Raw genomic sequence first — 24,937 nt, 5'->3', positions numbered from 1 at the left:
AAAATTGGTTGTACTGAATTCTGCAATAGGAACTTCATATATATATATATATATATATATATATATATATATATATATATATATATATATATATATAAGCAATGCTAATTCTTTAAATTAGGTATTAACAGTAACTGCACGATAAAGTGAAGTATATTGCCACTTAAATGTGGCTGACCCCTAGGGGTGGATGTTACTGTTGCTTTTAGCCCCAGGAGGACATCTCCTCCAGCTGGTTTATCGACACACTTCTGTGTCCTGTTTGTTTTGCCAAGGGAAGTTATCCCTCCCATCGTGATCTGTAGCACGAACGGACCCGGGTTTCAGGGTTATTTCACTTCGTCAGCGTCCGATAGCCACCGATCTGCGATGAGAGGTATAAATTCTTGGCAACCCATCGTGCTACAGATCACAATGGGAGGGATAACTTTTATGATTATATATATATATATATATATATATATATATATATATATATATATATATATATATATATATATATATATATATATATATATATATATATATATATATATATATATACATATATGTATATACATATATATATATATATATACATATATATATATATATATATATGTACATATATATATATATCTATCTATCTACGCCCACACACACTTACACACACACACACGCACACACACACACACGCATACACACACACACACAAACACACACACACACACACACACATACACACACACACATATATATATATATATATATATATATATATATATATATATATATGATTAAGAGAATGAGATAAAAATCCAAGGCTGTGAAAGATTTCAGAACATTTATAAGAGGTCTTACAGCTGTTTCCGGGATATTTTTTATATCCCTTCATCGGAGACGGTGTTAGAAAATGAACACTCGTGTTCGTATGTATAAAGTTTCAGTCAGTGTGACATTTTAAAATTAGAGTAAAGTATGAAAAACAATTAAATTGTGGAAAAATGAAATGAAATATGTTTTTTAAAAAAACATTCTCATAGTTTTCGAATACAAGGAGCATTTTCTTTTTTTTCTGCCTGTCTCTGTTCTCTTTTTTACTCTTGTGGGTTCTAGGTAGTTAGCAGCAACTATTGTTTTGTTTTTTTTTTTATTTATGCGCCGTTTTAAAGCCTAGCCAGGTTCATGGGCCCGGTTTCGCGGTTTCTATGGCGTATGTGTTCCCCCCCCTGGACGGGATGCCAGTTCATCGCGGCGTCACTCAAGAAACAGGAAGAAAGAGTGAGAGAAAGTTGGGGCGAAAGAGTATAGCAGGGGTTTCTACCACCCCCTGCCGGAACCTCGTGGAACTTTAGGTGTTTTCGCTCAATAAACACACACAATGCCCAGTCTGGGAATCGAAACCGCGATCCTCCAATCGCGAGTCTGCTACACTAAACACTGGGCCATTGCACCTCCAGCGACTATATACATACACACACACACACACACACACACACACACAAACACACACACACACACACACACACACACACACACACACACACACACACACACACACACACATATATATATATATATATATATATATATATATATATATATATATATATATATATATATATATATATATATATATATATGTATGTATAAATTTAAAGACGAGTAGGTATAGGTTACAATGAGGTGAACCACCCTTGGCTATAAAATCATGACCTTAATATCAAAACGCATTGAAGCAGGAATGTTTTCAGGGAACCCATAAAGAAATATGATCAAGAATTGTGATGAACCCCACATTATGTGATATGTCAGTACTCAGAATAATGTAGGAAGAACTAGAAACTGATTTTCTCACGTCGGGTAACCATGGTTGTGGTTTTACAAGTAGCGGCTTCCAACGCTTGACTAACTTACGTAAAATTTGGCCATTAGGGTAAGAGTATCTCTCAAAATGTAGTCCAGCAACTGTTAATATTTCCCCTTAAGATTTATTGATTGACATATCATAATTAGGCTTAGTGGATACTAACGTCCTTTGAATCACCAGTGGACATTTGTCGGTATGAGTTTGAATATTGAATGCCACCGCATCCTTTCGTTTGACTCCCCTATTGAGAATAGTAGTCTCGATGTCTCGATAACTTGTGATATAAACATTTAAATAATAAGTCTGTGCCAATTAAATATCAGCGACCTATCGAAATTACGCAGAAGCATTTTGAGAGGGCCTTGTTTTTAGTTGAAATCTATGTGTCGTTAAAATTGTAATTTCATTGGAGTTCATATATTCTGCATTACAGTGAAATATTTTGCCTAATCCACAATAGTGATCATTGATTTCTAGGTATTGCTATTTCCAACAAGAGCTTGCAACAGCTGCAAATTGATGCTATTTGTCATAACATACTTTGGCGCATTTGTAGATCTTTTCCATATCCAATTTTGTATTAGTTAATGTTATTACATTTTAGAGAACAGAAGGTGCTTATCAGCAAATAGATGAAACCTGATATTTAGAGTGGTTTCGTAGATTATATCTCTGGGGTAAAGATATGCCGATTTAAGGCAAGTCTCCAAAGAAGGCTCCTTGTTTTCATCAACGACAATTTGAATATACACAGTGCGCTGCAGAACCAAAGCATACTTGAAACTTTCGTAATAGATATTATTTGCATGTGCTATCTCATCCTATCTCTCCTCTTCTTTTTATTTCATATTCTTTCCATTTCCTTTCCTCTCGTTCTCTCCTTTTTGAATATATTTCTATATTTTCTTGCATTCACATTAAATGTTGATCACTTGTAGTTACACAACCACTTGCAAGTGTTTCAATATATATATATATATATGTATATATATATATATATATATATATATATATATATATATATATATATATATATATATATATATATATATATATATATATATATATATATATATATATATATATATTTAAAATCGTATTTCTTCAATTTTCTAAAACTTTACAATTCCATTTTTTCATAGTGTACAGAGAATTGCCTTTAAAAGAAGGATGCTTTATTTGGTCACGACAGTTACATATTCCAATATTTCATGGAAGTGATTCCGCGAAATATTGATAATATAAGTTGTATGTCATTGCGTACAATAAAAATATATAGAAAATTCCTTCTCTCCGTCTTTCTATTCTGAGCATATACTACTGATGCAAGTAGTGATTTTTTATCTCATGCTTTTCACAGATTATATCTTGTCACGATTGCTATCAAAAGTCGGTGCTACTCTCTAATGGGATGTACGTAGCCAACGTGATCTACAAGAGTCAAATTCTACACTTTCCATATATTTATTAACGCTTAAATAAAACATTCTTACATTTTTGTACATTTATTCAAAAAAATTAAAACGAAGCAGATTTGAAACAAGTTTACTAATTCTATGGGAAAATCGAACGAACGGATGAATCGAACGAACGGATGAATCGAACGAACGTTAGCTACAAAAGTCAAAAGTAGTGAATTAAAAGTTTTATACATTTTATGCAATTAGCATTAACACTTATGCTTCATACTCTCTAATCAGGCATTCTCTCGAAACTGATACAGGTGTTTTCCTTGTTCTTGATAAGTATAACTTTTCTTGTTGCAGATCACAATATAATGGTTTAGATCGCATACCAAAGTAGTTTCATCATACATAGATAGCATACCAAAGTAGCACCTAAAAATCTTTTGAACAAGTTATTGGTCAATCGGAAATATACAATTATCGTTATTACTGACCAAATTCCCAATTCAAATAGAGAAAATTAACTTAAAAAATCGCCGTATTCCGTGATTTAATTGAACTTATTTAATATCGAGAAAGTTGGTCTTTTTTCGTATAACCCTCGTTGCACATGCTAACTAGACAGGCTGTCGCCTTTCTCACGGACTCCGTAATTCAGGAGGAAATTTATTTGATATTGATAAATTATAACGCTTGAAACAGAGACATTGAAAATAAGAGATTTTGTTTAGATTAGGTGCAAGTGTTTTCAGTGTTCTGGACAGACAGGGTAAATTCCCAATGCTAGCATTCCTATTTAAAGCACAACACTCTCTACAGAAGATATGTTCCCTAAATATTAATACAAAATATCAATATCTCACAGATAATGTCAACTTCCCCAAGAGATTCGTAAATAAAAAATAATCTAATGCAAACGCTTTGGTGCAAATGCCTATAACTTTCTGAAATATACACATTTTCAATAAATTTTGCAGAGATATCTTTCGATAAAGCAGATTGTAATTATGTTGAGAAAATTTAGAAAAATAATAACATATATCTATTGCACATATGCAAGCGATAAATGTGTGTTATTTAATTTTATTTTAAGGTAATAAATAGTGATCCTTCAAAACTGGTATTCCTTTCATCATTTTGTATTAGCCCCATGAAATTTGATTAAAATGAAATTATAATTATTGTATGTGTGTCATATTTCCTGATATTATTCATGTTGGTAATGTATACATGTCCACATTTACCCTGTTATACACAAGTAAATATATGTCTCATATAAGAATTGAAACGAAATAGTTCCTTATCTCACAGTAGATCGTAACGCAGGAAGAATGTACAATGAATTATATTTTCGGATTTAACATTGATATCAGAAGGAAACCAAACTAGAAACTACGTTGAAAATAAAATGGGGAGGGATTATTCATAGAATTTGCCTTCAGGTTGAATATTCCAACATACTATTGTACCTAAAAGCAAATAGGAAAAGTGTGGCAAATTAAAATATCGTGTTTTACTAAGAAAAACAACGAGACAGTAATGGATATGATGAGTCGCTATATAAACCAATCCGTTTGCCCGATAAATAATGTTAGCAGCCACTTCCTATTCGCAATGAGAAGAATAATTGGGTAAAATATTACGTTTAGCATTTCTCAAATGAAATATCTTTTTACGATGGAAGTAATTGGATTCAAACTGTACTTAAAACATGTCTAACGAAGCTTTGACACTTGTAAGTCAACAGTCGCCTTAATTATTATTGATATAATAGTTATTACTGCGATGCGGCAACACCAATGCTTTCTTCACATATAAAAGGAGAGTAATTGAAATAAATGTATAAGAAGCGAATTCACAATTAATCCACCAGGATTAACAAGTATTCTAAGAAAAGAAAATGGTGCTTTCATATAACACGAAACCAAGATTTTGATTTCAAGAAGTAGAAAAATATAATGTGTGGCTTTTAGACTTTTATCTTGAAAACTACAGACGTAATTGAAATAATTTCAGTTGAAAATGCCAAAAGCATTTCTTTGTCATTCTTACCTGTTGTACCATCCCACAACATCACTGATATCAAGTCAAACACCTTCAACACTGCTGCTTAGTTCTAGAAATACCAGTAAAATTTCCTGCATGTCGTACTGCGACATTTGATGAATTGGAATAGATATTTTAGACGACATAATATTCGATGTGTCGGAATGATTGCAACTGGCTGAAATGTTAACTGTATGAGTTGGGTCAAGATAGCAGGAACAATAACAAGAACAACCATTACATCACCAACAACAATATCATCGAAAACAACAACACTAACAACAAGACCAACAACAACGACAACAATTATTGCAATATGAACATCGGCATTAATATGGATTTGCTATGCTGGTTTAAGGGTCGCAAATTCATCAGGAACGGATAATATAGACTACTGAATTCAATCAACAGTACATGTTCAGAATAATGAAAGTCGATCGAGTCCTGAGGGATTTTAGCAGAAAATGAAGCAAAAACACTAGAAGACATTCATTTATTTCGGCGCCTTTCCGTTGCAACCATTTTACCGCCATTGCCATCAACTCCGTATTTATACATTTACAATCCCTAGTCTCCTTCTATATTGCCCCCCCCCCTCTCTCCCAATCCCACTTCCTCTGTATCTCTCGACGCTGAAATACAAAGCCTGAATGCATTGAAAATATAAATGAAAGAAAAAAAGAAAAAGAAAAAGAAGAATATTTCACTGCTTATAACATGTTTCCTATTAGATTACAAAATTCCTTTTCACGGTTAAATACACTATTTATAGCGAGCGAATCACTGAAAATAAAGACAAACGTAGTTGTTTTATTTATTTTTCTATCATTTAACTTGTTAGCATAATGTCTCCAGATACAACAGTTGCTTTATTTCCCATATTTATTCATATCCCAATTTTCACCTCATAGAATATAAAACCATTCAAATCTAGTAACCATCTTTCTCTCCTCCCCGCACACATATATATAATATACATATATGTGTGTGTATGCGTGGCCTTGTCTATGTATGTACGCGCATCCCTACACACATACACACACACACGAACACACACACATACACACACAGACATACGCGTATATTAAGAATTGATTGATAAATGGGCAGATTTTCCTTCGACTTCCCTTAACCTTTTTGATATTATTATCTTATTGAAATATTACCAATTAAATATATTCCAATATTATTATGATCTAATTCCATTTTAATATATAAATAGATATGTGTAAATTGTAAATGTACATATCTATATATGTTTATGCATATACATGTGTATATGTAAACGTAAATATGCATATATGTATGTAAATATATATATATATATATATATATATATATATATATATATATTTATATATATATATATATATATATATATATATATATATATATATATATATATATATATATATATATATATAAATACACATACACACACACATATATATACACATACGTGTATATACATATACCTTATATATATTTAATGTTTTCATATAATTTCTCTGTGTATTATTTATACTCTCCCCTCTCGGTTTTTATAAGATTTAAAATTATATGTTTTTCCTTTCAACGCATTCTTAACGATTGTATCAATGCATCTTCGTAACCCCTCACTCAAACTACCATCTTATATATTTCTGCATATTCTTATTCCAAATTCCACCTATATTTTTCTATATCAATAATCGTATTACCTGATTTATCTATAATCAGATAGACTGCAATTATTACATTCTTACCCGTTTTCCAGTCATTTGCTATTCTGCTATAATTCCCTTTAAATCGGTTATGGAATGTAATATTTTTGACTTTAACCGTGTTTATTATAGCACCATTTTGTTTATAACATTCATGACTGATTTGAAGGTTTTAAAATAATATTGATATATATCATTCACATTACCAGACAAGCATCACTACGCACATGCATACAATCATATATTCTTGGACATACACATTTACACAGCTGTGCATACACAAACGTCGGCATGTGTATTTATATATACTCACTTAAAACAATTGGATATGTACATACAAACATACAAATCTATCGTTTGTTTATCGCGCTAATATACACATATATGTGTGCGTGTGTGTGTGTGTGTGTGTGTGGACGTATGTATATATGTATTTATGTGTGTAATTTCTAAGACCTATTGGTACACAAAAATACACTCTTACACGCAAATACCTATATACAATTCAAAAATGCTCACATACACAGATACACATATACACATATACGTATGTTAAAACTATCCATACGTACATAATTGTGTCTCCTATCGACTCTCAATATTTAATTATATTATGTATATATATATATATATATATATATATATATATACATACATATATGTGTGAATCTCTCTCTCTCTCTCTCTCTCTCTCTCTGTATATATATATATATATATATATATATATAGTTGTATGTATGTGTGAGTGTTTGTGAGTGATTGTGCGTCTGTATGTATAGATCACGACAACGAATGTAAATGATACACGTAATTGCATAAGCAAATATTCATGTATTCACCAAGCAAGATGTGTAAATTTACGAATTAGCATATCAAACCCCTCCACTGCCGATTCCCGCTGTCTTTATTGTAATATAATAATAAAGCCTTCATTGGACGTAAACAGAATAAAAGGCTTCCACAGTTTATTTCTCCAATAATTTAAGTACCGAATTTAGTGAATGAATGGAATTTTAACCAATGTTAACTAAGTTATAACTCCCGTGGTTAGGAAGCCATATTTCTTTTGTTTAGAATTATCAAGTATAACTAAACTTTGTTGTGGTTATATTTAATTAAATTGAACCAAAACTGAGAGATATGATTATAGTGTTTAGGATGTTGCCTTCGAAGCAACGTGGTTTCATGTTTTATTTCTTTGCTCGATGTCTTAAGCTAATCTTTGACGTGAAAAACATTCTCAGTGAAACTGGCATTGTACTTTTCAGTAGAACCTGCATAAACCCTTCCATACTTTTTCGTATGAAGTCATCGTACGAGAAGTCATCAAGAACAACGTTCAAATATTTCACCAGCTAATATTTTTTTCATATCTTTTGAAAGAAGTCCGTCGTGTATATATATATATATATATATATATATATATATATATATATATATATATTAATCTGTCTGACCGATTAAAACATTCTATTTAATTATGCAGCTGAGGATAGCCCTGCATTTAAATTGATGTAATGATTGCATTGTTCAATTAAATGGAGCCGCTTGAAACGGTCGTACTGCATCACCTCTGGATATCCTTTTGCTTATATATATATATATATATATATATATATATATATATATATATATATATATATATATATATATATATATATATATATATATAAGAAAGTAATGTAAAAACATTACGGAGGATACATTATAAATAATTAAGATTATTTTTGAATATATCAATGGCCAAACATGTTATCATAAGATATAAAGAAGAAAAACGTTTATAATTATGAACAAGTCACAATTATAACTAAGATGGTTAAAAAGACCCTTACATGTTAAAAATAGCAGCCAAAACCGCTATAAAGCCATTATAAAACTCATATCATTTCTCCTCACAATAAAAACTTTCTTCGGGCGACATGGCAAATAGAATCCACAACTTGAAAATAACTAGTTAATTCCCTATTGCAATTTCGACGTTAGGGACCTCTTAAGGGACTTATTTGTCTCGTCAGGGGAAATATTCCTATTGATAGAAATCAAAACAAGTCTTTGCCTTGGGGTTAGCATGAATCTCGACTAGCAATAGAAATGTTTCAATCTCTGTCTACACAATCAAGTGTGTGTGTGTGTGGGTGTATTTTTGTGTGTCTGTGTTTGTCTCCCCACCATCGCCTGACAACCGATGCTGGTTAGGCAAAAGAGACCGATAAACTAAGTACTAAGCTTACAAAGAATAAGTCCTGGGGTCGATTTGTTCGACTAAAGGCGGTGCTCCACCATGGCAGCAGTCAAATATCTGAACCAAATAAAAGAATAAAAGAATAACTGGAATTCGTAAGATATTGCTTTAAATTTTTTTTTTGGGGGGGGGGGTTATTTTATCTAGATAAGGGTGGAAAGTCACAAACTGAATGAAACACGCAAAAAGTCGTGGAAATCATATATTAAATCAGCTGATATAACTTCTTGACTCATTTCAGTCACCTGTTTGCATGTTCAGTCGTTCCGTGCGTGCCATTTGGCAAGGTTCTTCTAACGTAGTGTGGGGTTTGAGACGTTTCGACATAGCCACTTTGCCGCAGCTTATTTGGCGACAATGATTCGATGCTGACTTATTTAACATCCAACGTCTTAATGTACCTCTCGTTCTACCTCTCATTTCTATTCCTCCCTATGTCTATCTTTATGTATTAGCATCTATTAATGTATGTACGTGTAATAACTCACACTATTTTTAAATGTATTTTTCTGTGCCTTCCGCCGCAAAAATAATCTCACCAAGCAGTGTAAATGTCCAGTCACTCGTGTCAAGTTAGCAACATCGAAACCACAGATTTGCAATAAAACTTGTAGACACCAATCAGAGAGATACCTCCTGTTCCTATTAGATTTACATAATTCAACGTTCGGCTTCACACCACCTCCCCGCCCTGGGACGTGGATAAGTTTCATGGAATGTTCATCTCGTTTTTTGTCTGTGATTTAACATCTCTATAAGGAACCAAGGTACTTCTTTCTCCTTTCTCCTTTCTGTTTACGTTGTAAATGAAAACGCACACTAGTATTTTCATTATTTTATTTTCTAGCTTGGTCAACCGTCCTGATTGTTTTACGGTTTAGGACCTCCAATAATTGCCCACGGTAGGGTGGGGTTGGGTGGAAAGAAAAGGGGCAAAATTTTGCAACAGATTGACTTCCACTGATTACACAAAAATGTGAGCGAGTTAATCCTCTTAGGAAGAGGAAATCTAAAAATGAGGGAAAACGCAGTTAACTTCCTCCTCTGGCAATATTTTGATTTAATCCACAGCTGAAGGAGATAATTACTGCAGAATAGTAACTATCCAGATTCTAGCAGTTGACACTATATAATTGATGTGTTGTTAAATGACTGTTGCGTGTGAAAAATAGGTAGAATGTAGAATGCTGGTTAAAATGGTAATCTTTACAAAGTGTAATGCTCGCTTATGATTTTCATAATCAAGTCAATGTTTTAGACATAGTCAAAACAGCAGTTGAAAATTCGGGTCCTCGAGATACCCGAGCTCCCATCAGTTTTTGACCTCTACGAACTTCAGATTCTTCCCCATAGGAGCAGTAGCTTCAAAGAATGTTCCAAAAACAGAGAACCATTGATGTATGAAATTAAATCATATATTCTTATGCAACGAAATGGAAGCTGTGCATCACATAAGGTGAATAAATTACAATAGAACTTCTCTTCGAATCAGGAAAGCTGAATCAGATTCCTTGCTTTACGCCGCTTTCTGTAAGTCACCCATGTTGTTTCCACCCAATGCCTAGCACTACACGACTTCATGGCGTCCCAGAGTTTTACTGTTGTAATCAAGAAATTCACAGGGACTACGCTGTTGTTGGCCTAGCTGTTAGACATTCTTAGGAAATATTCCTCCAGCAATAGGACAAAATTCCTCCAGTAACAGGACAAAATTCCTTAACATTAATAGATGCTGCAACAACAGATATAACTACAGAAATGCAATATCAAGAGGGGAACACGTTTTATCATAGTGCTACAGATTCAAGTTGAGCTAGATCTAAAAAGTAGAAACAATATCTAGCATAGATACGTTACAAAGCAGATGAATTAAAAATACATAATGTAAACTAAAATAAAATAGAAAAAAAATATTGCTTAAGTAGTTTTAAGACGTGTGACTTAGCAACAAATCGTAATGTACACATATGCAAGCGTTGGTAGTGCAATATTTCTGCAGAAGAAATTTCCAGTCTGTCTGTATCACATTACGTATTTATGAGTTAAGAAAAACTAATTTACAGAGTGTTGTAAAGGAAGAATGGATTATGTAGTCATTTGATAAGTCCGACTTTCTTCACTTTATTTGGTTCCCAGAGAAGCCAAAATCATGAATGTATACCACATCGACAAATGCTGAGATACAGTTAAATGAAGACACAGTACAATGTGATATTTAAGCGTGCAGCTCATATGTTATGAAGGAACACTGAGCGCGCACACGCGAGCTATTCTATTGGGGGATACTACTTATATATCCCACATTTAATTAGTGTTCATGTTCTGGGTCGAAAATGAACAGTTTGAGATTTCGCATGAGAGGAAGGAACTCCAGTTGGTCAGTTGTATAAGTTTCATTTTCGTGCCTTTTTGCTCTTCCGAATAAATTGTTTTTGGAGAAGAGATGAAAGCACACACATACACGTTATTGCTCTCACTCATTCGCATTCACAAACACACTCTCACACACCTGCTCACACATAACATCAATGTGTATGTGTCTGTGTGTGTGTGTGTGTGTGTGTATAAATGCACACACAGAGAAATACATATATATGTGTATGTTATACATACGTGTCTATATGTGTGTGAGTGTTACTTTGTTATTCCGAGACAAATCAACACATTTCAGAACTCAGATATAAAAACATTCAAAAGAATCAAATATGTAGCTATGAAGGCAGATCAATGAACTGTTATTTTAAACAAATAGTCCATGAAATACAATAAAATATATACATTGTAGTACTAAAATATATGCATGTATATGTGTGTGTCGGTAATGTATATATATTAATGTATATACATATGTGTATATATATGTATATAGATATATATATATATATATATATATATATATATATATATATATATATATATATATATATATATATATATATATATATATACACGCATATACATACATACATACATACTTAAGCACCCTCTCAAGTACGAATCTAAAAACTAGAATAAGCATTGTATTTATATATTAATACAAATTCTTGTATATATGAACATACTTATATGCATTGATACACATATATGTACGTACGTAGGCATATATATATATATATATATATATATATATATATATATATATATATATATATATATATATATATATAGATATATATATATATATACATATATATGTATATATATATATATATATGAATGTATACACATATACACAAATGTACAACGCGCACTTTAAGTTGTTCGGTTTTCTTTGAATACGATGCAATTCCGTACGATATTGCATTCAATAGGAAAAAAAAAAGAAAGAGCAAACAAGAAAAAAGAAAACAACCACACACAAAAAAAGAGGTACAAGTGAAGAAAAGAAAAGAAAAGAAAAATTGCCTGATATTTTGTTAGATGTATTTAGATCCTGTAGGCAAACTACAATAACATTTAAGGAGTTGCAGAAGGTGAGAGTGTGAAGCTATTGTAAAATTCTGAGATTTTTACTTGCGTTTATGTTTTGTTTTTCTAAGTATTTTTCTTTTTTTATAGAAAGTTTCACACCAACTTGTTTGCCTTTTCGTATTAACTCTGCTGCTCCTGATATTACTACTTCTGCTGCTCTTGCTTTTGTAGTAATAGTTGTAATGATAATAGTAGTAGTAGTAGTTTTTGTTGTTGTTGTCTCAAGCATTCTTTTAGAATTACAAATAGCGCTGTTCCTTCTATTTGAGCTATATTCAATCTATAAGTAGACTAGTGGCGTACGGTTTCACGGCAACCAATTAAAAAGAAAAAACAAGGTTCCTTATATATGTATGCATGAATGCATGTATTTCTGTACGTATGTATGAGTCTGCATATATATGTATATATATGTATATATATATATATATATATATATATATATATATATATATATATATATATATATATATACATACATACATATATATATATATATATATATATATATATATATATATATATATATATATATATGTATGTATGTATGTATGTTTATATGTATATTTATAAATATATACGGAACCTAATTTGTTTCCTTCCAAGTGAAGCCTGTATCTACATATTAAACTCTGAAGAAGAAAGAGAGAGAGACTATATATATATATATATATTCATTGTATATATATATATTTATACATATGCATGCATATATATAGAGAAGCAGACAGATATAGATATCTCCCGTTTTTTTTATATGCAACTCTCTCCATGTGCAAGTATATATATATATATATATATATATATATATATATATATACGTATGTATATATATGTATATCATTTCCTTGATCTGGTCTTTTCTTTTTAATTCCTGATGCTTGTTACTTTAGGGTTCAACGTTAACATTATGCCCTATCACGATCCGTACCTATTATTAGTCTGTTAATCCTCTTATAGCCGAATGGGCAATATATTAGTTTACGCAGGCCTTCAATACGCTTATTTGAAGACGTGGTGTGTAAAGCTTGAGATAAGCTCTTCACAGCAGCAACTTGTGTGTCCTTTTTTTTTTCCATCTCCTCTTTCCATCTGTGTAAACATTTATTTATAACTGTGCATGGTCTTCTACATTACTACATTAATACAAACTACATTTCTGCAGTACATACACATATACGCAAATATGTATATATGTATACGCACACACACACACACACACTCACCCCCCCCACACACATATATATATATATGCATATATATTTATATATATGCATATACAAATAATGCAGATAGATAGATATGCTTTTATATATGTACGCATGCATACATAGATACATACGTACGTGCGGTCATATACACACACATGTATTTATGTAGGTGTATGTGTTTATACATATGCAAGAGATGTATATTATAATATGTGTGGTTAATTGTGCAAGTATGCATGCATGTATAGACACATTTTACAGTATACGTCTGTCTGGCTGGTTGCATTTGAACTTGATTTTGTGTGCGGTTATTCAATAAACTCAGTGTGCTCGCGTGTATGTATGTGTGTGTGCGTGTGTGTGTGTGTGTTTGTGTATGCGTGTGTGTTTGTGTGTGTGTGTGTGTGTGTGATAGAGAGAGAGAGAGAGAGACAGACAGACAGACAGTGAAACGGTGTCGAATCAGTGTGTGGTTTTGAAATCTTTGGCTTGGTTTTCAGAAAAGAAATTTTCTTTTTGGAAAACGAAGACATTTTAAAGTAGAGAAACTACCACAACTACTACTACTACTACTACTACTACTACTACTACTACTACTAGTAGTAGTAGTAGTAGTAGTAGTAGTAGTAGTAGTAGTAGTAGTAGTAGTAGTAGTAGTGGTGGTGGTGGTGGTAATGTTGGTAGCAGTGCAAGAGTGGTGGTATTATTATTATTATTATTATTATTATTATTATTATTATTCAGTAGTTTTATTTTTATAACGTACTTTCACTTCACTACCGAGCGCAGCTCTGTGCGCCTTGGGTATGTGCTGTGGTTTGCTGTGGTGCTCTTATGTTTACTGTATTGAAAGTGTTTTGCGTAGAATGTGTGCAGTACCCAGTAGTGCAATTTTCTGTATGTTATATATATTTGTAAGTCCTGGTGTTTTTGTTATGTATTTGTCTGAATATTTTTTTATTATACCTAAGGCACCTACTATGATAGGAATTGTTTCTGTTTTTAGATTCCACATTCGAGTTATCTCTATTTCCAGGTCTTTGTATTTTGAAAGTTTTTCCATTTCTTTTAGAGAAACGTTGTCATCTGCTGGTATTGAAACATCAATTAGAAGGCATTTTTTTCCTTCATGATCTTTGACAACTATATCTGGTCTATTTGCCTTAATTTCTCTATCTGTGTGTATTGCCATATCCCAGAGTATGGTTGCTTTCTCGTTTTCTGTGACCTTTTCTGGCGTGTGTTTATACCATCTTTTTTCTGTTGCTATTCCATAATGTTGGCATAGCTTCCAGTGTATATAGGTCCCAGCTCTGTCGTGTCTGTGAATATATTCCTTCTTAGCCAGGACTGGGCAGCCAGAGATAATATGATTTATTGTTTCTTGTCGATCTCCACATATTCTACAGTTTATTATTATTATTATTATTATTATTATTATTATTAGTAGTAGTAGTAGTAGTAGTAGTAGTAGTAGTAGTAGTATCCCCCGTTTTGATTGTATTACCACCTGTATATGACCTTGCTGCTGTTTTATAACTCCAAGTTCCAACTGGTTGTGTTGAACTTTTGGGGAAGATCACTGTTCATATCCATGTTGCTTTCTTTCTATTCCGGCATCTATACATTTCAATATTACATTATATTTTCATAAAAGAAATAGAAAATAAATAAAATTCCACTCACGCGTAACTAAAGAAATTTTACCGTTTATGTAAGTACAGCTTTAGTGACCAAGCAGTTATTCGTTCTTTGGCTCCAAAATGGTTTATTGTTTCTGGGTCCTGTTTTGTGAAGTATATGCTAAGGGGCGATAATTCTTCATATGCGCAGATATACAAATTTATAGATGTTAGAGATAAAGGATGAAATATTTGTTCCCCAAAGAAGTACACGATGTCTGGTTTACAAGTCGTGTTGTTTATATTGTTATTCTTTATATATTTTTTGTCCCAGAGATCTTTGAGAGAGCATTTGCACTCATGACCAATGATAGATATTTCGGCTATCACAACGCTCTATGTTTAACAGCGGGAGCTGCAGGATCGATCTTATTTCTAATTTGGAGGACAGAGAGAAAGCAAATTGAATATTTTATTTCAACCCCCAAAGCATGGAAGACAAAATTGATTTCGGCTATATTTGAACTTGAAATGTAATTGTACTACGCAATGACAGTATGTTTAAATCTCTTCGGTCTGGTTTGAAAGAATTTAATTGCTACAACTAACAAGTCTATCGGGGTGATAAAGGCTCCTTTGTTAGTTTACCACAAATCGGTTGCACCAAGACATGAGCCAACACAACGCCCTCGGATCAAACCCATTTTGTATCAGCAAACCGCTAGACATCCTAAGTAATAGGCGACCTGGCTTCACAGTGGTAATCAAGATTGTAAATTATTAATATATAAATTCAGTAAATGTTTATATATACATGGGAGCATATGACTCTGATTTAACATGAGTCAGTGAGTTATATAAATATTTCACCAAGCTGAGATAACTACAAGATATCTGTAAGCAACATAACTATTTATAACGTGTATAACATATCAATGGTATATCAATTCTCATCATTATATCGTTTCAGTGCTATACACTCTTTTCATTCATAATCACCATATAATGACCGATCTAAATGAGATTTCCGTAAACACAAACACACACACACACATACATACACACATATACACACACACATATACACACACAAACGTATATACGATATAAGTTCAATCTCAGGGTGAGTCGATTCTAAAACACAAGGACGTTTGCACTAGACGCTACACAAACGAAGTGAAAAGGCCTGATTGGGAATTTCTAAATTAATTGCCATACTATGTCTACATTTTTCCATGTGTGGAGTGTGTGTGTGTCTCTGTTTGTACGTGTGTATGTGTCTATATATAAATGTCTGTGTAAATATATTAACATGTGGAGGCGCAATGGCCCAGTGGTTAGGGCAGTGGATTCGCGGTCAGAGGACCGGACGTTGTGTGTGTTTATTGAGCGAAATCACCTAAAGCTCTACGAGGCTCCGACAGGGGGTGGTGGCGACCTCTGTTGTACAGTTTCGCCCCAACTTTCTCTCACTCTTTCTTCCTGTTTCTTGAGTAAAAAGCTGTGATGGACTGGCGTCCCGTCCAGCTAGGGGGAACACATACGCCATGGAAACCGGGAAACTGGCCCTATGCTCCACAAGGGGCTAAGAAGATTTCCATATATCAACATAAAGAAAAGTAAATGTGAAAAATCATTTGGCGTCATCATGAAGTTTCTGTCATACTTACATGTGACAGAGTTTCATGAATTTCAGTTGTCATATTAGATAGAACGACACTGAAATCAGCAGTTCTGCATCGCGACAGGAAATGAATTTTGAAAATCAGCTTCTGATATAGAAAGATTAAGGGTGAAATTGCTATAAATTGAAGTACAGTTTTCTTGGAAGAAGTTAATCACGAATCCCCCTCCGACTTTATTTCATGCAATTGAAAAAAAAAAAAAAAACGCATTATTTAAGGGATGACTCGATATATATATTTATACATATATATTTATTCTGACATTTTTTTTTTTTTTTTTTTACAAATTCTCTACTAATGTATATAATTCCTCTAAATATATGTTAACTTCTATCAGTAACGTATTCACTGTCCCTTGTTGTGCTGTCTGAAAAAATAAATCAGAAAAACTGCGAAAAAAAATATCACATCTCCTCTTTGAACTTCTCCTTAAAAAGATGTACCCATATGCAAAATATCAGCTATCTAATTGCAAGTCTATGTATGACGAAAAACACCGAAGGCCATTTTTTTTTACGGAAATGAACAATTTAAATAAATACTATAAATCGTTACTTGAGATTACGTCATATCCGCATAATTCAATTATAAATTTTATTATAACATACGACGGTGTTGATAAAATCTAAGGTCTACACCTATAAATGGCCGTGCCTTACATATTTTCAAAGCGAATTACGCAGCACTGCCGTATTTTGTTGTATTGTTTCTTGTTGATTGCGTTACACTAGAATTATCTAAGGCGATAAGGGTAATGATTAGCGGCGTTTCGGCATTCTTTATGTTCTGATTTCTAAACCACCCACGGTCGTCTTTACCTTTCAGGCCTTCCAAATCGAGGAAATAAGTTACAGATGAGAACTGTGCTCAATGTAATCCGATAGCGAGCTTCCGCAAAATTTCAATCTCTTTGTATATCGTAGAAAGAATTCAAGTAGATTTATCCATCAACTATGTATGTATGTATGTATGTATGTATGTATGTATGTATCTATCTATCTATCTATCTACCTACCTACCTACCTATTTATCTATCTATCTATCTATCTATCTATCTATCTATCTATCTATCTATCTATCTATCTATCTACTAATCTCGCTCACTCCCTCTGCCTATTTGTCTATCTATACATCTATTTATCAATCTATTTTCAATCTATTTATCCATACACTATCTCTATATATTTAACAAAGCATCTGTCTATTTGTGAGTCTGTCTCTATCTACCTATATGTCAATATATGTATACAGAAATACGTATATACATATATGTATGTATGCATTCAAATATTTATGTTGATTATATTGATATGACTAAAAGAAATAAATATCAAAAAGAATGTAAATAGCTGTCTTATAACGAAATAATTAAATGAATAAATACATAATTATCTAAATGTTCAATAAAAACACACGGTAAAGAAAACAATATCAACTGTTCTTAAATCCTGTTATATTACTTCACAAAAACGAAAATATTCACAATGCTGTTCCAAGCTGTAAAATTAAATATTCTTTCTAGAGATTATTACTACTTAAATATTCTAATGTCCATTGACATTTATTATTATATATAAATAGAATCTGTCAGAATCTGTAATTAACAAATTATTTTCTATACAAGAAAATTTAGTATTTTTCACTTTTCATTTGGAACCGGATTGCTACATTGTTAATACAAAAATATTACTAAAGGCATCGTGTTCCTCTCAAGGATTTTAAATTTCCTTAGAGAAAAGTCAATAATCATTTTAATTTAAATTGCTTGTATGCATATTATGTTATATATACACTGAGAATTGCCGTCGGTGATTTCATGTATTAAACTATTATATTACATCATGGCTGTATCCCAACTGATTTGAGTAAGCATTAATAATAATATATATATACATATATATATATATATATATATATATATATATATATATATATATATATATATATATATATTTTGGTATACGTATATATATATATATATATATATATATATATATATATATATATATATATATATATATATATATTACGGACATGTAATTGCCTAGCAAGTGATGTGAGCTGACATCGTGTGCTGAAACAGAAACAACTGCCGTGCCCCAAGTTTTCCCAGTGAGCAAATCGCGATTTCAAAGCGACGAAAATATTTTGGAGTGGAACTAACGTTTTTTACATGTTCTTGAATGATTTACAAATATCTAAAGCGACTTAGGGCACTATTCAGCACCAGTAGTGCTAGAAATGAGAGCCAAACAACTCATAGCCACATACCACAAGGGAGGCGAGCTCCATAATACCGGACATATGCCTTCATATTAACTTTCGTCAGTAGCACCCACCGGCGCCTTCGGTTATATATATATATATATATATATATATATATATATATATATATATATATATATATATATATATATTAATATATATATATATATATATATATATATATATATATATATATATATATATATATATATACATATATCAAGAGAGAGGGAGAGAGGGAGATTGAAAGATAGATTGAACGATAGATAGATAGATAGATAAATAGGTAATCGGTCGCAGGTGTGTTTTGTATGTATTTTGTTCAAAAACCCATTTGCTGCGGGACAGCGTCCAAGAAAAGCTCCCTACACGATACCGAAATTAAACAAAAGCTAATCTACCATACCTCACGAAACAGCACGACCTGAACCGATGGCGAATGGGAGATATCAATATTTCAATATTTATTCGGGTTTATCAATCCCATGTGCACAACAATAGCGAAATCGTTGCATTTGCCATTGTGAATACTTCGGGTCGAGTTGTCTCCCCTGGTCTTGGATGTTTTTCGGTGTTTTTTCACAACCTGTATCATATGGGGTAACTCATCTTGGACGCAATCCCGCAGCATGTGGGTGTTTAAATAAAACACAAAATACTATGTATATGCGACCGGTATTCTTTACATTTAATAGACCTGCTTTTTATTTATTATGTTGTAAGAAGTTTACTTCCCAACCACATGGTTCAGTGTTCTGTCCCATTGCATGACACACTGGGCGAGTGTTTTCTACTATAGCCTCGGGCTGACGAAAGCCTTGTGAGTGGATTTGGTAGAAGGAAATTGAAAGAAACCCCTCGTATATACACGTATATACACCTATGTGTGTGTGTGTCTTTGTATCTGGTTTTGATCCCCAGTCACTGCTTGACAACCGGTGTTGCTGCGTTTTTATCCCCGTAAACTAGCGGTTCATCAAATGGCAACGTTAGAAAAAATACCGGCTTAATAAAGAAGTCCTAGAGTCAATTCATTCGACTAAAAATTCAAGGCGGTGCCCCAACATGACTGCAGTCTTATGACTGACAGAGAAGTGATTTCTCAACCACATGGTTCCGGGTTCAGTCCCACTGCATGGCACCGTGTGTAAGTGACTTCTATTATAGCCTCGGGCCAACCAAAAGTATAACCACGCTGGGGACGAAAGACTTGTGAATGGTTTTGATTATCGGAAACTGGAAGAAGCCCGTCGTATATATATATGTGTGTGTGAGTGTGCTTGTCTGTGTTGTACCCCCACCGTCGCTTGAAAACCGACGTTGGTGTGTTTACGTCCGCGTAACTTAGCGGTTCAATAAAACACAACTGGTACTTAATTTATCGACCCCGAAAGGATGAAAGACAAAGTCGACCTCGGCGGAATTTCAACTTAGAACGTAAAGACAGACGAAATACCGCTAAGCATGTCACCCGGCGTGCAAACGCTTCTGCCAACAACAACAACAACAACAACAATAATAATAATCCCTTCCACAATAGGCATAAGTCCCGAAACTTTTGGTCTGGAAGAGATTAGTCATTTACAGCGATTCTAGTCATTCACTGGTTCTTATTTGATCGTTTCTCAAAGAGAGTTGAATGTTTGCTACTACCACAGAGATCTGCATTCGCGGTCGGCTTCACCCATTTGAACTCAGAACCAAACCAGGAGAAATGCTGCAAAACATTTTTCCCGGCCACATAACAATTCTGCCCGATGGCTATATTTCCTGAGAGCACGCTGCATAGTAATAACTTCTGTTAAAATAAAACCTTACCATAATATATGTGTGATTTGAATGGGTACAATTCAATCTGGTTTGGAGAAATACATTCTTTTTCATCCTTCTATCCATCCATCCAAGCAGCCATCCGTCCTCTCCTACGTATGCATATACACAGAGAAAATACATATATCTATGCATATATATATCTATATAAATGTGTGTGTGTGTGCGAGGTGTATATGTAAAGAGAGAGAGAGAGAGAGAGAGGTGGGAAGGAGGGAGAGAGAGACATATTGACATTGCTATTAATGCTTGTGTGCAAGTCTATTAAAATATTAATACCCATTGCTTTTCAAAACTTTTCTGAAATACCTGTACAGTAGTTAGAAATGAAAGTGGTTGTATCAGAAACTATATTATATACCCATCATAACATATATATATATATATATATATATATATATATATATATATATATATATATATATGTATATATATATATATATATATATATATATATATATATATATATATATATATATATATATATATATATATATATATATATATATATATATCATATTTACCTTATATATTAATCTTTTTTTATGCATGTATGTAGTATAGATAGACATAAAATATACGATGTATATGTATATATATATATTCATATATATTCATTTATTATAATATACATATACATATATGATATAGCGCATATACATTATAATAACATAAGTTATATGTATCCATGTATATATTTTATACATGCATACATAAATACACACCTGCACACTCACACACATTCACAAAAACACACATACACACACAAACACACACACATAATTACGTGCAGCAGTGGATAGTAGTATGCCGTACCAATTAATGTCTGTAAATTAATGTTCGCCTGCCTTTACTTTTCTCCAAAAATATGCTAAGCAACATATTGCTGATTCTCCATGATTTGGTTAATTTATTTCTTACGTATTATAAATTTCGGATTATTTGTTTATCATAAAAATTAATTACAGGATACATTATAATTTTTCGAACTGATATACTATAAATTCAGGGAATTTTTTCATAATTTATTTTAAAATGTATCATAACAGTATTGGATCTTTACTTCATATCTTCGTATAAATATCAATTTCTGCTGAAGTATTCTGGATATTGTTGTTAGAGTTGTGTTTTTTTTCCTTCTTGTTGTTATAATGTGCATGTAGAAAATTATAGGTGATTTGATCGATGGTTAATATGCATTGGCAACATATTTATAGTAATCTCGATGTACATACGTGCAGGTGAATGAACGGTTGTTTGTGCTTACGTATACAGAGAAATGTGAGTCATTCCAAACCTATACACGTCTTGTGAGTGTATGTGTATATATGCTTTATGTATGTATATGTGTATGTATGTATGCATGTATGTATGTATGATTGCATATATGTGTGTATGCATATATATGAATATCTATATCATGAGATATATACATATATGGAAAAAAGTCAAGGTAGACATCGAACGCACAAGAGTAAACAAGAGAGAACGAAACTAGCAGAAACAAGGAAAATGTCACTTGTATTTGAACACTATGCACATATTCTTTTAAAAAACTTTTCTTTTATCTTTTCCAAAATTTAATTGTTTTCCATAATTACAGTTGAAAAAGTCTCAATTGCGGAAACCGGTACTAAAATGTTTTTTAAAAAATTATTTTAGCATTTTTTACCCTGACTTTTTTTTCCATATATATCAACTTGCGTGTTCCTTTTCAAACTTACATATATATATATATATATATATATATATATATATATATATATATATATATATATATATATATATATATATATATATATATATATATATATATATATATATATATATATATATATATATATATATATATATATATATATATATACATATATATATATATATATATATATATATATATATATATATATATATATATATATATATATATATATATATATATATATACATATATATATATATATATATATATATATATATATATATATATATATATATATATATATATATATATATATAATCTAGAAAGGAGACACATGAGCAATTAATATCTGATATGTCTAAATTTCCTTAAGACGAGATTTCTAACCTCTGAGATATTGAAATATCAAGTACTAGGGCTATACACCAAATTTATACATACAAAATACTTACACACACACACACACACACACACACACACACACACACACACACACACACACACACACACAGATACACGCACAAAAAACACACACACACATACATTCGTATGAATGTTCACATAAGTGCTCGCTTTTGTCTCTAATTCTATGAACGTGTTTTTGGAAACATGTATATGTGTATGTATGTCTGTATATATATATATATATATATATATATATATATATATATATATAAATCTATATATGTATATCTAATACATATATCTATCTATATCATATATATATATATATATATATATATATATATATATATGATTGTGTCTGCTTGTATTGATTGTACATATATATATACATGTGCATCTGTGATACACATGCGTGCGCATAGACATGTGAATGAGTGTTTCGATGTGTACGTATAATACGCTGTTGTATAATACAGAATGTATAATTTAACAGTACTTAATAAAAATTGATGAACAAATTTAATTTACACATCTTATATCGCAACATATTAAAATATTACAGTTTGATTTACTTACGCAACTAACTCATATAATTTTAAAAATATGTTGCTGCCTAAATTAATATGCAGCGTGAAATTACAAGTCTGGACAATCTTATATTTCATTCTGGAATACAGTCTAGAATTTTAATAAAATCAACGAGCAAAATAAATTAGGAGACATTTTTAAAATAATTAATTTTGCGATTTTGCTTATTTCTATTTCCTGGAATATGAAATTTTTGTTATTTAATATCGTCTGTTACCGATTCCGTTATTGAACAACATGCTAATTCGGTTTGAGTGCTATGTTATTCTACTACATTAATTCTTATATTATTTTATTGTTCTTTTTTCTTCTTATTTTTAATGGCGGTTGATTGGCCGAATGATTTTGAATATTAGAAAACGTGTCAGACATCTTTGTTTTTGTTCTTCGTTTTCTGAGTTCAAGTCCTAGACATCTTGATACGTCGAGTTTACTTTTATCTTCTTTTGGAATGAGACTATTGGAGGCAGTTGTTTTGGCACTGATGTTTTGGCGGGAGTACGTTTAGGAATACTTACTCATACACACAAATGCATGCATGTACGAACGCAAGAATAAATGCGTACTGATAAACAGTGAGAGAACAAGAGAGACTAAGGCATTGCTCATGCATAGAATCATAACTAGATACTCACATACATAAAGAAAAGGACAGAGAGAGACAGGGAAATAGAGAGAGACAGGGAAATAGAGAGAGACAGGGAAATAGAGAGAGACAGGGATAGATAGATAATTAGATAGCGAGAGAGGGGGATAGAGGGAGAGAGGGAGAGAGGGAGAGAGAGAGAATGGCACTACACATACATATGAACATAACTAAATTCTCTCTCACATAGAGCGAGAAAGTGCGGGAGGGAATGAAAACGCTGTCATAAAAGTCAGCGTTGAATCAGCGTCGCCAAATAGGTG

The sequence above is a fragment of the Octopus bimaculoides genome, chromosome 8 (genome assembly GCF_046866305.1).
Source record: "Octopus bimaculoides isolate indiv1 chromosome 8, ASM4686630v1, whole genome shotgun sequence".
Classification (NCBI taxonomy): Eukaryota; Metazoa; Mollusca; class Cephalopoda; order Octopoda; family Octopodidae; genus Octopus; species Octopus bimaculoides.
This window is presented reverse-complemented; position numbering follows the sequence as displayed.